This window comes from Periplaneta americana, chromosome 10 (genome assembly GCF_040183065.1).
Source record: "Periplaneta americana isolate PAMFEO1 chromosome 10, P.americana_PAMFEO1_priV1, whole genome shotgun sequence".
Lineage (NCBI taxonomy): Eukaryota > Metazoa > Arthropoda > Insecta > Blattodea > Blattidae > Periplaneta > Periplaneta americana.
The window spans coordinates 83,544,921-83,561,185 of NC_091126.1; the positions used below are offsets into that span (position 1 = coordinate 83,544,921).

The window sequence follows — 16,265 nt, forward strand, 5'->3', positions numbered from 1 at the left end:
GTGTTCAGTGGAATACCCATTGTTGTAGGGTGAATTATTGGGAATAAAAGTCACATTGTTGTCTGTTGTGTGGTGGTTAAAGCAGAATAAAAGTCACAATATATTGAATACGAAGAAATAAAAATTCGGATGGTTTTTCTACGATAATTTGAAAACTGTTATGCCACCCCTCGCTTATATTGCTAGTGAGGTTGTTATTTTCCAATTAGCATTGTAAAGCCATGGGGAACACGGAGGTCAGCAAATCTTCTGTCTCTTTCCCGCTGACCTGTAACGTAATTGAGGTCAAAGTATTCTAAAGTGGTAACACATTGTCTGGTGCTATTTCTCGAAACTCCTCAAAAACTTCCCCAACATCTCCGCAATAAGCAAATGCCCTTTACTTCTCGGTCCTCTTTATCATTGTATGCCTCCTGCACGCCCTCTGACTGTACACGTCTGTGCACGCTTTGAAAAATAACAGCAGGATATTGGGCTATTGCAAAACGTTTCTGTGGTATTGCTAATGATAGCCATCAATCTTCTGGTAGCGTTTAAAATTTGGTACAAGACAATTTGTCTTTTGCTTGGAAGAAATGCGTACTCAAGTGGTACTGCCACAAAATCGTCTTCCATCTTTGGATTCTTCCTTCGCGCTATCACACTGTGAGAATAAAATTGCATAAACTTTGATTGTGCCATCGAGATATGTGTGACTTTTCAATAACAATTTTGAATTTTGACACGTGGCAAACACAATCACACAAGATTCTGGCTCCACATTTTCACTGGAGTTAACATACAAGAAAAACGTTCCCCTTGAGAAGTCCTTGTGTAACGTTCGGAAACTTCTTCCAAAGCGGATAATTATTGAGGATTGATTGCTTGGCCTCGCCTTTTCGGCGTCTTCGTCAGACTCTCACGTTCCGGTAACAGTACGAGCACGGATGACATAATCCTAAGAAGTTCATTCTTAGCATGTTTGCCGGATTTCGGGTAATCACTTGCCATACGTTTCAGTCTAGCTTTCACTAATCGAACCTCCATAGCTTAGCAACAGAATCATTGTTGTTCGTGGTTCTTCCGGGGCTTTATATCCTTCGGGCTTTTGGATTCTGGAAGAATTCTTCGGGTATTTTAACTCGGATGATTCGATTCGGGGGACTGTCCTTTCGGGTGTTTATACGTTCAGAGTATTTGATTCGAGAGAATTGGCGAGAACGGTCATATACAGTGTACGTACAGTGATTTTCTTTCACACTGCAACTCGCACGACTCCCGCCGAAACACTTACAATATCCCCACAACCGCTTCACGTTCTCATAGTTACATATACAGGGACATCATTTTATTTTTACTTCAATTTTTATTGTACCTGAGATTTTTAATGTACTTCACTCCCACCCCCTCTACTAATGAAGTTCAACCGTCCTCCACACAGATCCAAGACCGCATATACAGTCATAGTAGCCTTACGGTTATAGTAAACAGTACGTTCCAAAAATATGTTCGCGTTTTCCAGTGACGGAAGAGCTTTCAATATTGAATCATTTTCGCACAGGTACTGTCGTCCATTTGCCTACGTCGCAACCCGGTTTCCCCCACCTGCTTATATTCGCCTCTCTGTAAGGCTAGTGGCTGGGCTGTCTTACCTCTTTTCTGAGAACATCAATTTCTGTTAGTAATTGGACGTCTACGTAATATTATACCCATACAATTGTTTAAAATAACTTAAATGAAAGGATTTTGCTACAGATGTTACTAAATAAAAGAGCCTCGTCAAGTAATTAACTGTCATGTGATTTCCTCCCTTTCTACGACCCTGCGACATAACCAGTTGGACGGACAGTGGATAGCATGTCTGAGTGATTTTATCTTTTTGGATCGGACAGAAGTGAAGACTGAATTTACAGTACGTAAATTACTCTTTTATAGAGTAGGTACAGAATTATTTCAACATGAGTTACTGATACGAAGTACGAACCTGGTAATTGGAATTACGTACAATAGTCTATACTGCGATAATATGCACATTAGAACTGAAGCCTGTATCGAAATGAACGGCCACCATTTTAAAAAATGTGTTTAAATATCCATATTATGATTATTTTTCAATTCAACTTCATTCTCTATATTGTACGCTAATGTGCTGTAGACAGTATAATATACAGTACACTGCGTAATGAATACATTCGCATGGATAACTCAGTTCGTGAGTAAAAACACTTATTCTTAATACAGTACTGTATTTTGATTAAACAAAAACCTAATGAAAATTATAGAACTCAAAATCGCGATATTTCCTAGTTTACGTAAATGGATGAACTACTTTTCTTCCCTCCTATACCTAGTAAAGTGATTTGTTTGTGTTTTATGCCAGTATCATCGAACTCCAGTTGTGGAAGGGGGTAGCAAACTGTGTTTCCGGTTCTTTAAAGGTATAGCCAGGTTAATATTAAAAATGTTAGTAAAAATATAATGAGACCCTGTACAATTACAGTGATAATAAGCACATACCTTATCAAAAGAGATGTTGGAAATATTGTCCTTCTCCATCCACACATTTTTTGGTGGCATCTTTTCAGGAAATTGAAACTTAAAATTCGTAAATTTATACGCATGTAACAGGATCGAAACAAACTAGACAATGGCTTCATATGCACTTGGAACAGCAACGAAACAAACTGATAACACTCGTAACTTAATTAGCACTTAAAACTCGTACATTTATACGCATGAAACAGGAACGAAAAAAACTGGTAACACTCGTAACTTAAAACTCGTGCATTTATACGCATGAAACAGGAACGAAATAAACTATATATTGGCTTCAGTGCGAATGCTGTTCACTCACACACTGTTGCGTGCCACAAACTTGCGTAAATCTTATGCACAGGCGGCGGGAGTTCCAGCTGCGGAGATATTATAACTTTCGGCGGGAGTCCGACCTGCTGCTGTCGGCGTGCGAGCAGCCGTGCGTTGGCCGCAGTGTGAAAGAAAAGCATTGTACATGTCTGGTACTTGCAATAATGGTGTTAATTTCAATGACATTTCCAACTTTAGAGGTTATTCTGCATCGAAATACAACTTCGATTCATTTATTCATTTATTTCTTCAGTCGTTGATTTGTTCATTTATTTATTTATTTATTTATGTTTATCTTTTTATTGACCTTATCTTCTGGCTTAGTTTCCTCTTGAGTGATGCCTTATTCGTGTCACTTGTGAGGTTCAAACCTGTCTTCGTACAGTTGACTAAACAACAAAAACAATACTCTTTCATTCACTTATTCATTCCAATGAAAATAAAGTAAATTTTTTACTTACGGGTTGTTATGTCCACATAAATCTGACGTCACTTTGTCATTATCGTGCCCCACAACATTCAATGTTTCGTGGTTTTCCATCCCCATGATCTCTTCGCGTGTCCCTAATGCAGTGGCTTGCTGGCACGGCGCGTTGCGACACGTTCCAACTGCATGTCGACTTGGTCACACTTAAGAATATACACGGAACAGAAGTTTACCCGAGTGTCGCTCTCTTCCTGTAACTTCCAAGTTTGTAACTACATTTGTGCACATTTATTTACACCGGAGTAATGAAATATTAGGGTAATATATTTAAATTTCCGCAGTATACTTCACACGAGAACATCGGTTTACAAGACGAACATTAAACTCCGTCGCGTCGTTTGAACTTGTGATAGATAAAGAGGAGACATTTTAACGTTTCTGAATTTCTTGATTTTATTTTAAAGCCTGGGAAGGAAATAGAAAAACTCGAAAATTTTAATGAAGTTGTATCGTGTTTGAATTTTAAATTGTGTTTACCTGACAGATGAAACTGGTCTGCATGTTGCTAAATTGTCAAGGTTGGAGAGAGCAACTCAGTTCCATAGTAGTTCATCTGTGAACTCAATAAAATACAGTGTAACATTTTCACATAATGCTCTAGACTGCAGAACGAAGAGTGCATAATTGTCTCCCATTGCTGAAAGCAACTTTAAACCATCAGATGAACTCCGGCAATACCTATTTTCAAATTTCGATGCGACTAAATCGGAAGAAATGTGTTGTCAAGATTGTTTTCACATAATGGCTCAACATTCCAAGTTTGTAGAGCGCTTTAAGGTTTTCACAAGTATATTCAAGTACGAGTAAATTATTATGTATGGCCTTTTTATAATGTAACAGTAATAACCAGGCCTGGCGGTTTCGGTCCCGTGGCCGTAAGGTTAATGGTATATTTACTATAGCATCGCATGGCATGAGGAGACGGTCATATGCACAAAGGTATGTTTGCACCGGTGGACTATAGGCTCTGTGCACTAATAATATTAGGAGGCTACAACTATATACCTACTACTTACGTAGACTACAAGCTGTTCCTAAAATATGTAGTCAAGGCTAAGTTGCACATTCCTGTAAGGATACATAACTTAAAATAATATTAAATTTCTACGTACCTTACTTAGGCCTTCATATACACATATTTAAAAGAACATAAGAATAATTTAAATAAATTATGTATAATTTATCTACAAGCGAAGAGTCAAAGTCGACCTGGTTGGCGAGTTGGTATAGCGCTAGCCTTCTATGCCCAAGGTTGCGGGTTCGATCCCGGGCCAGGTCGGTGGCATTTAAGTGTGCTTAAATGCGACAGGCTCATGTCAGTAGATTTACTAGCATGTAAAATAACTCCTGCGGGAAAAAATTCCGGCACATCCGGCGACGCTGATATAACCTCTGCAGTTGCGAGCGTCGTTAAATAAAACATAACATTTTTTAACAAGAGTCGAATTTCTGAAAAACCGACTCATACACATTTTAGAAATGAATTACTATTGGAATTCGATGTTTTTTCCTATCCCTATATTCTAAGATAACTGAGTGTGCCATGGAAAGGCTGGTGTCTGTGTACTTATAGAACTTCAAACGTTGAACATTTGAAAATGCATTACAATGATTATTTTTTTCAATTTTCTTGAATTTTATTCTACACAACTCTCTGGAAAAGTCAATTTTGTCGTCCGGTTTTGTTTGTGACGTGCAATGCACGTCTGCAGCATCCTTATTTGCCATTAATGCAATAGGCCAATTTTTCTTATATAAGTAGGCCTATTACAATGGGTCTATATATTTGCGTTTTCGTCCCCTTGTAACTGAACGACAAACTTTGAGCTAAATTGCTTACTCTCTAGTTCCTTCACAATATTTTACTTAATATTTATTCGTTGGAGCATATTGTTTCCGCTGTATGCACTGAACAATTGAACTCTCGGTACCTTCATATAACACTGGCTCCTTAAGATCACTGTAACCGGTAGTTGTCTTATGCTGTAAAACAGGGACTGCATGACGTAAACCAGTAGTCACAAGCCTATGTGCACACAATTTGTTTCTTTTTTTTTTTTTTTTTTTTTTTTGGGCTCCGAAACCGCCAACCCTGGTAATAACCGAAAACATTTAACATATGAACTGATGCTTGTTTACAAAGCGACGTTTATCTCATGTGGTCCTACAAGTTAAATTTTGCTTCATTTCCCCCCCCCCGAGAATATTGCCAATATATCACTAACAGATGACATTATTCTCGAGAAATACCTGTGAATGTTAACGCTTTTCCTCAGTGTTTCAACTCTATATTCGTTATCACTAGAGACAGGATTTTCATGCACCATCAAATCGTAAAATATGCATGCTTCCATGCACTAACAAATGACCAAATACGCAAAATGAAGGGGGAAAAAACATTGAAAATATTCACTATCAAAATTGAAAATTACATTCTACAGTATTTTTGAATGGCACAATGTACTCTAAGAGTCTTTCCAAATTTCTAAGATATTCTTTTCCCTTGATCGACTGTGCCACAAGATCTCTTCTCGAACACTTAATCGGGGACATTACAGCACTTCACAGATCACCACAGAACACAAATACAGTAGCTAATTCACAAAACAGCTGTACATGTAGCCTACTACAGACCTTCGACCTATCTACATTTCCAAATTAAAGGCATATTAGGGGAAGCATGTTAGTGCTATTGTCGCCAAACTACAAATATGGGAGGGAGCAGAAGAGGCATCCTTCTAGTAATAATTTTTGCCTCAGGGTAAGAATTGTATAGAACAGGAGTGTGGAATTCCAGTGTGACAATACAATGAGAGAATTAGCTGGTAAGGTTCAAAGTCCTCAGGTAGAAACCCTGCAAACCGTTAGCATTTCACTTATATTTTTCAGTACATATACTCAAATATTGTAAGCTCAGAAATACCAAACTGTACGAGGCAACATTTATAAAATGCAGTATCATGCGATTTAATATAAAATATGCAATTAAATTATAAAAATGGACGTAATATGAAACATAAACCTCAAAATATGCATTATTAAACTTAAAATCAAAAAAAAAAAAAAAAAAAAAAAAAAAAAAAAAAAAAAAAAAAAACATGCATTATGAATGAATTTACCACTAAAAAGACCAAAACATGCAAATATGCATGGAAAAGGTATATAATTTTCGAATCACTAAGCCATCAAACAGTCCACACCTGTGGAGTAACGGTTAGCGCGTCTGGCCGCGAAACCAGGTGGCCCGGGTTCGATTCCCGGTCGGGGCGAGTTACCTGGTTGAGGATTTTTCCGGGGTTTTCCCTCAACCCAATATGAGTAAATGCTTGGTAACTTTCGGTGCTGGACCCCGGACTCACTTCACCGGCATTATCACCTTCGTCTCATTCAGACGCTAAATAACCGAAGCGGTTGATAAAGCGTCGTAAAATAACTACTAAAATAAAAATAAAAGCCATGAAACAGATATTTACAAAGTTTGAGAACTGTAGCCAGCCTATATAAAAATATGCATTTGCATAGAAATCCTGTCTCTAGTTATCACTAGGCCCCGGGAAAAGTATTGCTATCAGCTTAGTATGCAACATACCATACCTGTTTCGAGAGGGATGGGGTAAATAACGATAGACAGCGTGACGCTGGCAGTAGTGCAGTTTTGTTCATGAGAAATGAAGTAATACATGAAAGTCTCATTATTGGTGCGTTCTTTTGACTAGTTTCCAGTGATTAGCTATGAAACTTACAAAGTGCAATTCTAATTTATTCTCATTGAGAGACCTAAATATTTCATTGTACTTGACATACTGGTAATATTATTTACGTATTGATGCGTTGCAATGAACTATGACATGCATGTGCAAGACATGTAACGTGTATCATATTCGGATAACGTGTTTCAAGAAACTTAGCAGATTTCTTCATATAGCTTGCAGCATCTGTAACATATAGTAACACATTTTCGAATTCCACACATGATGGCCATTGCAACTTCATAGCACTATCAAAACGTTCACATATGATGGAATAATTAACCCTCTCTAACACTTCACTCATTAAGAGATAGGGTCTACAGCATCATCCTGCACAAAGGGCACTCACAACCACATTTGCAACGTGACGTCCAACGGAGCCCATGCTTTCAACTATAGAAAGGAACCCATATTTTCTCATTTTGTAATTTACACTTCACTTCACGCAGACATTTCTCATATGCATGTTGCACATACTTCTTCCGCAGTGCTGCTTCTTTAGGAATCTGTATTCCAGTGTACTTTTCTGAAAAGCCACGGAGTTTCGCGTTTTCTAATTTGATTAACAGAATATTTGAAGAAATAAACGCGTCACACATATCTTCGTAAAATGTTCATTCAAGTAGTTGTGAAGGAGATTCCTGCTGTACCTTGCTTAAATTCTGTTGTCTGTTACATGCGTGTTTACGCTTATTGCTATTTATATGCTTCTTAACGCTGCATGCCATGTCGGCTGCCAATTTCACGTGACACAATTCACAATACAGTTCATTACCATGGATGGAAAACACATTTTCTCCATATTGAGGAACATATTCCCTTAGTGCTTCTATCTTGCGTACTTTTGGTCTCGGCATTCTGAAGACACGTGTCGATTACTTTTGACTGCGTTGTACTAAGCTGCGCCGGCACTACTCCTACCTTCACAGTGATGCGTGCAAGAGTCCTCGGTTCATAAACATTAGCTACACTACATCGCGCGTTTCCCTGTAAGCAATATTTTCTCCGGGGTCTAGTTATCACTCTAGCCGTACTTCGTTCAAGTCCGTAGATCAATGTCCTGTTCAAAAATTGGAAACTAGTGTAGTTATACAGTAACTAGAGACCGGAATCTTAATGCAATGTTTAAGCCCATATTACGATATTTTTTTTTTTTTTGTAAATTTTAACTTAAAACCCCGATACAACTGTAAGACAGGTACTACCATGAATAAATGTTTAAGTCTCTATTACAATAATCTTTGCTGTAAAATTATAACTTAAAATACCGGTACTACTACAACACAGGTTTGATGAATCGGGGTAATTTAGGTATAGTGGGGTAATTTGGGTGTGCAAAACTCGCCTTATCCAAAATTTAAAAAAAAAATAGTTACATATGGCATGTTGTACTTCTTGCAACTCTCTATCTACTGATATAGTCGGTTTGTGCAAATCTTTTTTAATTCCTCTTCCATGGAGCTCAGAAAACTATTATCAAATACAAAACTGTCCATATCCATAACGGTTTTTCCTGTTTTCTGAGAATTCACTTTAACTGGATAAGGCGAGTTCTGCATTTGATAGCCTCATATATTGAATAAAACTTTACGTAATTTTGAAACACATGCCAATTTAATATATATTGTCTATTTCACAATTGACTATCATGAAGTGTTAAAATTAGTGTTGATAACATTGATACTGCCTGGTAAAGAATAAACTGATTTCTATTTACCACTCTATGAAGTGACGTATCACGTTCAAAGCAATATTGTTAGGGAACCAGCCGTGATACAGTAACAAAATTCATGCATGTGTACATTACACATGTTTAGAACACGTTTTTAATAAATTTAGTAATATATTATTAAAACCTTTTTTTTAGTAAATTACAGTTTACAAACTTGGCATTATTTGGGTATAATTATAGGTTAATTGACAACTAAGCTAGCTTTTCATTCAATATCATGCCATGTACACAAATTATTTATTGGTGAAAGATAAATAAATATTCGAATTGTTTTCTCGCCCAGATTTTAATGGCAGACATTTTAAGCCTTACCAAGAACTTCACTAATGGCTCACATGTTTTACCTTATTACGCTTAATAATTTTTTAATGTTTGCCTAACCTGTACATTCTGTTCTAGGATATACTGGAGTATACACCAACCTTTGGTTGGGATAATTTGATTTTATTAGAACTTAAAAGCATGTTTTACTTCAATAATGCACATTATACCCAAATTTTCTCATCCATGTTGTAAATTGAGCATAGTTAAATTTGTAGGGTGCTATGCATAGACATTTCGCTAGCCTGCGCTACGAGCGTGCTAAACTAGCCCCGGCTATCGAGTGATTATTTGTACAGGATTCATATCATATCATATCGCTAACACTGGTTTATGAATACGAAAAACGTTAGTTCGCTGATCAACCACCGGAAGCCCGGGCTAAGAATATCTATGAATATGGCCCAAAGTTATTATTCTGAAATGAAAATTCCAACATACTTGAAAATGCAATAGAATCATTCTAGAAGGTCACAGTGCTAACATATAAAAATTGGCCAGAAAATGTTATCATGGTAACAGGTTATGGGTCTATAAACTTAAAAAAGGTTGTTTTATACACAATTTACCCCAACCCACCCTACTGTCCTTGTGTGTACTTTCCAATAAAATTTTTCAAGTGTTTGTCCTCAACTTTGTTGAAAATAATGTTGACATGCACCATAATTTCACACAGAGCTCTGCAAAATTCGTCCACTGGGATCGAATTAATATAGTTGAAGATAGATCGTCAGACACTTCTTTCTGTAAATTTCAAATGACTTATGTTTCATTTTTAATTACACTGCTGCTCTAAATACCATATTTCACAATAGATTATGTCAGTCTTACATAAATTACACACAATTATATCGCAACTTACACCGACATATTGTCTTCCGAGTTTCTTTACCCATTTCTTTACTTTCGTACTTGTTTTATGCATCTTTACTTCAACTAGTATAGCACAATATCATAAATATTACTAAACTGAAGTATACTGTACTTGTTTAGGAGTAGGAAACCTGTCGTAGAGTGACACTGTAGTGCGCGTTAATTATTGTGATTGTGAGCAGAGTCTGTACTGAAGGATATGTGCGGTATTGTATATCCCGTGCACACTTACACTCATTTCAATATTGTGGGACTAACAAAACGGTCTTTAGTTATAACATAACAGAGGTCATGGATCCCTTCAGATGAGAGCGCCAATTTTTGTACTTAGCAACAGGCGTAGACTTGAGTTTGTACAATCAGACTAGATATCAGAAGCTCTACTTGGAATTTTTATGTTTCTAATTTGTTGAAAACCACTTCAAGTCGTCTTTTTTCATTTTATCATGTTCAAATACATATATATCATAAATAGGCCTACTAATTGTTCGCAATCAGATCCTTCCAAAGATTTTCACAGTAATTAGAAAATGTACGTCTTGTATGCGTCGTTACTAGCAAAATATTGAACCTGGTCATCTGCAAAGAAAATGGTCTGAGTTCCTTTGTAGGCCTAGTATTCGTCAGAAAAATTTATACCAAGATTATTAACATTTTAAAATGGAGTTTATGTTTCAAGATTGAGGCTACACCACAAGAATGCAATGACATCATTATCCCAATATTTATAAGAGGTGATAGAAAAGATCGTAGCTATGATAGAGAAATGAATCTTGTGAACTCTTGTTAAAAGATTTTTACAGATATATTAAATAAGTTAAAAACATGTTCCGAAAAAATTTTACATGAAGCCCAATTTCGTAAGGCAGGATCTTGTATTTATGCAGCTTTTACGGGTAAGTATTATTAGGAAATAGAAGAGTATTTAATTTAGAAACCTGTTTTCTCTTCAGAGATTATGAGAAATCTTCTGACGAAGTGAAAAGACCATTCTTGTGCCCTGTCCTGAAAGAACGAAACATGCCTAATTCATTACATGCATCTACAGGGTGGGCAAACTAAAACTGACCCGGAAAATCTGTAATATTTGCATGTATTATGGGTCTGTAACAATTAATATTCTTTGAATAATATTAATTAATATTTAATAACCCATTGTTGCATTGAAATCACGGTTTTCTGCATTGTCAGGGTCATTTCCGTTTTATTCTTATACATATAAATTCATATAATTCATATATGTTTTCCGCAGGCCAGTTTTATTTTGCCCACCCCGTATAATTCAAATGTATGGAAGCAAAATAATTAAAACTTAACATAGATTTGATATTATTCCAAATCAGCATCCTTCCAAAGATTCCCACAGTAATTTATTAGAAAATATACCATTTGGTCGGCAATATATGCTTTATTGTTACGTCAATTAAGACATTGTGAGGGTCACAGTAATAGCACAGTCTAGTATATACAGTCACGAAGCTCAATACGTAGGGAATATGCATCCATAGATAGTTGCTAACCACTAGGATCGCTACTATCGTCTCACCACAGAGAATGTGAAACAGTACCGGCACAGTCTATTGTTCCTAGCACCCTCATCAACTCAAGCTTCGTGACTGTATATATTAGACTAGTAATAGTCTGTACATGATCTGTATTCGTACCACAAGTAAAAGAAGCCGATATAAATAAAACTTTTCCAGTCCTTACGTTTATTCTCACTCTCAGTCATAACATGATTCCATCAATTTACGGTCAGATATGAGTACCTAGTACGAGCATAGTGCGCGGCATATACAACTTACAGGCATTATAAGCTGTCGTAGCGCGCGTGTTTAGTGGAGAGAGCTGACCGCTCTCTCGTATGGGAGGGAAAGGAATCGGCGGACAATGGCGGTGTTTTGGGCCTGTAGTCTAGCACAAATAACGCACCGGTAAGAGGTAACAAGGAAACGTTATGTTGATCTTGCCTTTTATCAAAGAGTATTTTCTTAATTGGTTATTTTACGACGCTTTATGAATTGCTAAGGTTATCTAGCGTCTGAATGAGATGACGGTGATAATGCCAGCGAAATGAGTCCAGGGTCCAGCGCCGAAAGTTACTCAACATTTACTCTTAATGGGTTGAGTGAAAACCTCGGAAAAATCTCAATCAGGTAACTTGTCCCAACCAGTGTGTGCTCGTTTCACGGACAGTCATGCTAACCGTTGCTTCACATCGGTGGACAATCCAGTGTTGAAAAAGATGTCAATTTTTCTGGATGCAAGTATCACATCGGTGTAGAAAGTGCCGAAACACATTCTGCAACCCTCTATCTGTAATTTTATTGTTTAAGGGGACACTGCACTAAAAATGACAACTTTTTTCCTAATCATTTTTAACCAAATTTTGAGAGCATTTTTACTATGTAAAGGACTAACAAAATCGAAATTTTTAACTCCCAAATGTTTTTCGGTTTTGATTTGTTATTATTTTTCCTATTCTTTTTAGAGATATTTTCAAACCCAAGATTTTAGTCGATCATCTCAATTTTTAAACTTCCTTTTCTTTTTGGTTACATTCACAAGACATAGATAAACATATCTATGCATTAATTTTGTAAAATATCTCATTTATTCACTTTTAAATTTTTTTAAGTTTTCAAATGTTATTTTTTCTATAATTCAGGAAAAAATATTAACAAAATAAACTAGCAGCATTTCTCACAAAATAAATGAATAGAAGCATGCAGCTGTCTTATCAATACTTGCAGAAAAATTTAATCCAAATTGATTAGTATTTGGCATAAATGTTGGTGTTGAATCAAGAAAAATAAACTGGATTTGAAAGAAAAATAAATGCTTATGTAACACATACCTTTCAAAATTCTCCTCCGCTACATTCATCTAGTAACTTCAGGGAGCCAACTTTAGAACAAAAAGCTACTATGTTTGTGATCAGAAATTTATAAAAAGTAATTCTTTGATAAAAAAATAATTTTAACAGCTCTTTAATGCAACGCCTCCTTTACTTACTTACTTACTTACAAATGACTTTTAACGAACCCGCAGGTTCATTGCCGCCCCCACATAAGCCCGCCTTGGTCCCTATCCTGTGCAAGGTTAATCCATTCTCTATCATCATAACCCACCTCCCTCAAATCCATGTTAATATTATCCTCTCATCTACGTCTTTTTTTCCTCCGGTCTCTCAACTAACACTCTGTATGCATTTCTGGGTTCGTACATATGTGCTACATGCCCTGCCCATCTCAAACGAGCACACTGAAACGAGCACACACTGGTTGGGACAAGTTACCTGATTGAGATTTTTCCGAGGTTTTCACTCAACCCATTAAGAGTAAATGTTGAGTAACTTTCGGCGCTGGACCCTGGACTCATTTTGCTGGCATTATCACCGTCATCTCATTCAGACGCTAGATAACCTTAGCAATTCATAAAGCGTCGTAAAATAACTAATTAAGGAAATACTCTTTGATAAAAGGCAAGGTCAACATAACGTTTCCTTGTTACCTCTTACCGGTGCGTTATTTGTGCTAGACTACAGGCCCAAAACACCGCCATTCTCCGCCGATAACACAACCGATAACCTTTCAAAATTCTCCTCCGCTACATTCATCTAGTAACTTCAGGGAGCCAACTTTAGAACAAAAAGCTACTATGTTTGTGATCAGAAATTTATAAAAAGTAATTCTTTGATGAAAAAATAATTTTGACAGCTCTTTAATGCAACGCGTGCAGTTCTGCGTTGTGTAACTTTCTCTATTCTCCTGTTAACTTCATCCCTCTTAGCCCCAAATATATCCCCAAAACCTTATTCTCAAACAACCTTAATCTCTGTTCCTCTCTCAAAGTAAGAGTCCAAGTTTCACAACCATACAGAACAACTGGTAATATAATATTTTATAAATTCTAACTTTAAGATTTTTTGACAGCAGACTAGATGACAAAAGCTTCTCAACCGAATAATAACAGGCATTTCCCATATTTATTCCGCGTTTAATTTCCTCCCGAGTGCCATTTATATTTGTTACTGTTGCTCCAAGATATTTGAATTTTCCCACCTCTTCGAAAGATAAGTCTCCTATTTTTATGTTTCCATTTCGCACAATATTCTGGTCACGAGACATAGCCTAATCATATACTTTGACTTTTCGAAATTCACTTCCAAACCTATAGCTTTACTTGCTTCAAGTAAAATTTCCGTGTTTTCCTTCATCGTTTGTGGATTGTCTCCTAACATATTCACGTCATCCGCATAGACGAGGAGCTTATGTAACCGCCACGCTTCCTTACAGCCTTAATTTAAAAAGAATATATTTGTAATCAAAATTGAACTAAATCCATTTGGGATATGAAAATATATATTCTAAAGAGGTGAAATGGCCAATGAAAATTATTTTGGAAAATTTTCATGATTTTCAGTTGAGTCTCCTCTTAAATGTTTATTACTTTTATTTTTTGGGGAATTTAAAACAGAAAGCTTAAGTGAAAAATCCACACACGTGGAAAACTGGAAAATTAAATCAGGCAAGTGCTGGGTGAAATTACAGAGAGACACATGCAGGATATTTTTTACGCCGATGTGATTCGCGTATCCTGAAAAGTGGACCTAATTTTCAACATACGCTTTAATAATAGGTAAGATGAACATAAGCTTTTCTTATTACTTCATACCTATGCATTACTTGTACGAGACTATAGGTATAAATCACTGCCATTCATTGCCGATTCGTTTTTCTCCCTACGAGAGAGCAGTCGGATCACCCCACTGAACACGTGCGCTACGACCGGTCATAATGTCGGTAAGTTGTTTATGTCCCGCACTGCATAATGCAGGGGATATATTTCAGTGCCGGCTGTCAAGATATGACTCTCATATTTTAGGATTACATCTATAACGATCTGTTGAAATCGATCAACCAGTGCAACAAATGGTATTATTCAGTTAAGAAGGCTACACTTACACTCCGGATGTTTATGTTACGTAAGGAGTGCTTGATTAAAATTTATCACTGCAGCTTGCGTACATCCGTGAAAGTAATCGATATGTGGAATTATAAAGAGCGTTATTTTGACTGATTATTCAGCGGGGCCAGGAAGTTTGAATATGGAACATTGCGTGACCGTGAAGTCTGGGCTGCCCGCCGCAATTCAGTCAGAGAGGATAAAACGGACGCCGGAACAATGAATTATGTGTAAGAATATTTTCATCTCAGAATACACACTTTCAAGTACACCAGGGGTTTCCAAAAGCAGCCGCACAAGTTTCCGAAGTAACTACATTCGAAATATTGGTATAGACTACTTACATACGTTAAGATACTTCTAATTTGTACATCAGTAGAGAACGGAAATTTAGGCCCTAAAAAGTGGCATTTTAAGCTCCTAAAATAGGCTCTTAAACTCCTTTATTTAGGCTGTATAAAATAAAAAATATTTTTTTTTTAAGAATGTCACTAATAGGTTATAAAATTCAATATTTACTTAATACAAAATTCTAGGTTTAAAATAAACTTCCACACATTTCATATTTTACAAAGGTACACGTCGACCTGGTTGGCGAGTTGGTATAGCGCTGGCCTTCTATGCCCAAGGTTACGGGTTCGATCCCGGGCCAGGTCGATGGCATTTAAATGTGCTTAAATGCGACAGGCTCATGTCAGTAGATTTACTGGCATGTAAAAGAACTCCTGCGGGACAAAATTCCGGCACACCCGGCGACGCTGATATAACCTCTGCAGTTGCGAGCGTCGTTAAATAAAATATAACATTTAACAAAGGTACACATTCATAGCCCTACACAAAATGAAGACATTCTGTCTTTAAGTTAGTGTTTTACATTCACCAATCACATTTCCATAGTTTGCTTCACAGTAGATGATCAGCACCTATTGTGGCTATTATGTCGTTCACTGCTGTACTTACAAATGGTGAGAAAAAAGGAAGGGGTTGTTATCTGTCTTGGAATGTAAGAGAATGCTTATTCGGGTACAACCCAGCGAGTTTGTGTTAAATTGCTGACAGACAGGGGAAGATATAATAATAATAATAATAATAATAATAATAATAATTTTTACCGCAGGAGTTCTTTTACATGCCAGTAAATCTACTGACATGAGCCTGGCGCATTTAAGCACACTTAAATGTCATTGACCTGAGTCGGGATCAAACCCGCAACCTCGAGCACAGAAGGTCAGCACTATACCGACTACGTTACCCAGGCTGACTGAAAGTTAGAATTTTAGGATTGAAAGAT

At 36.7% G+C, this 16,265-nt stretch overlaps 1 protein-coding gene across 1 annotated transcript in view; it reads left to right on the forward strand.

Moving 5' to 3' along the window:
• The window catches only part of LOC138707838 (protein tyrosine phosphatase domain-containing protein 1-like), a 436,109-nt gene that overhangs the window by 346,454 nt on the left and 73,390 nt on the right, over positions 1-16,265 (forward strand). The gene's annotated exons all lie outside the window — the stretch shown is intronic.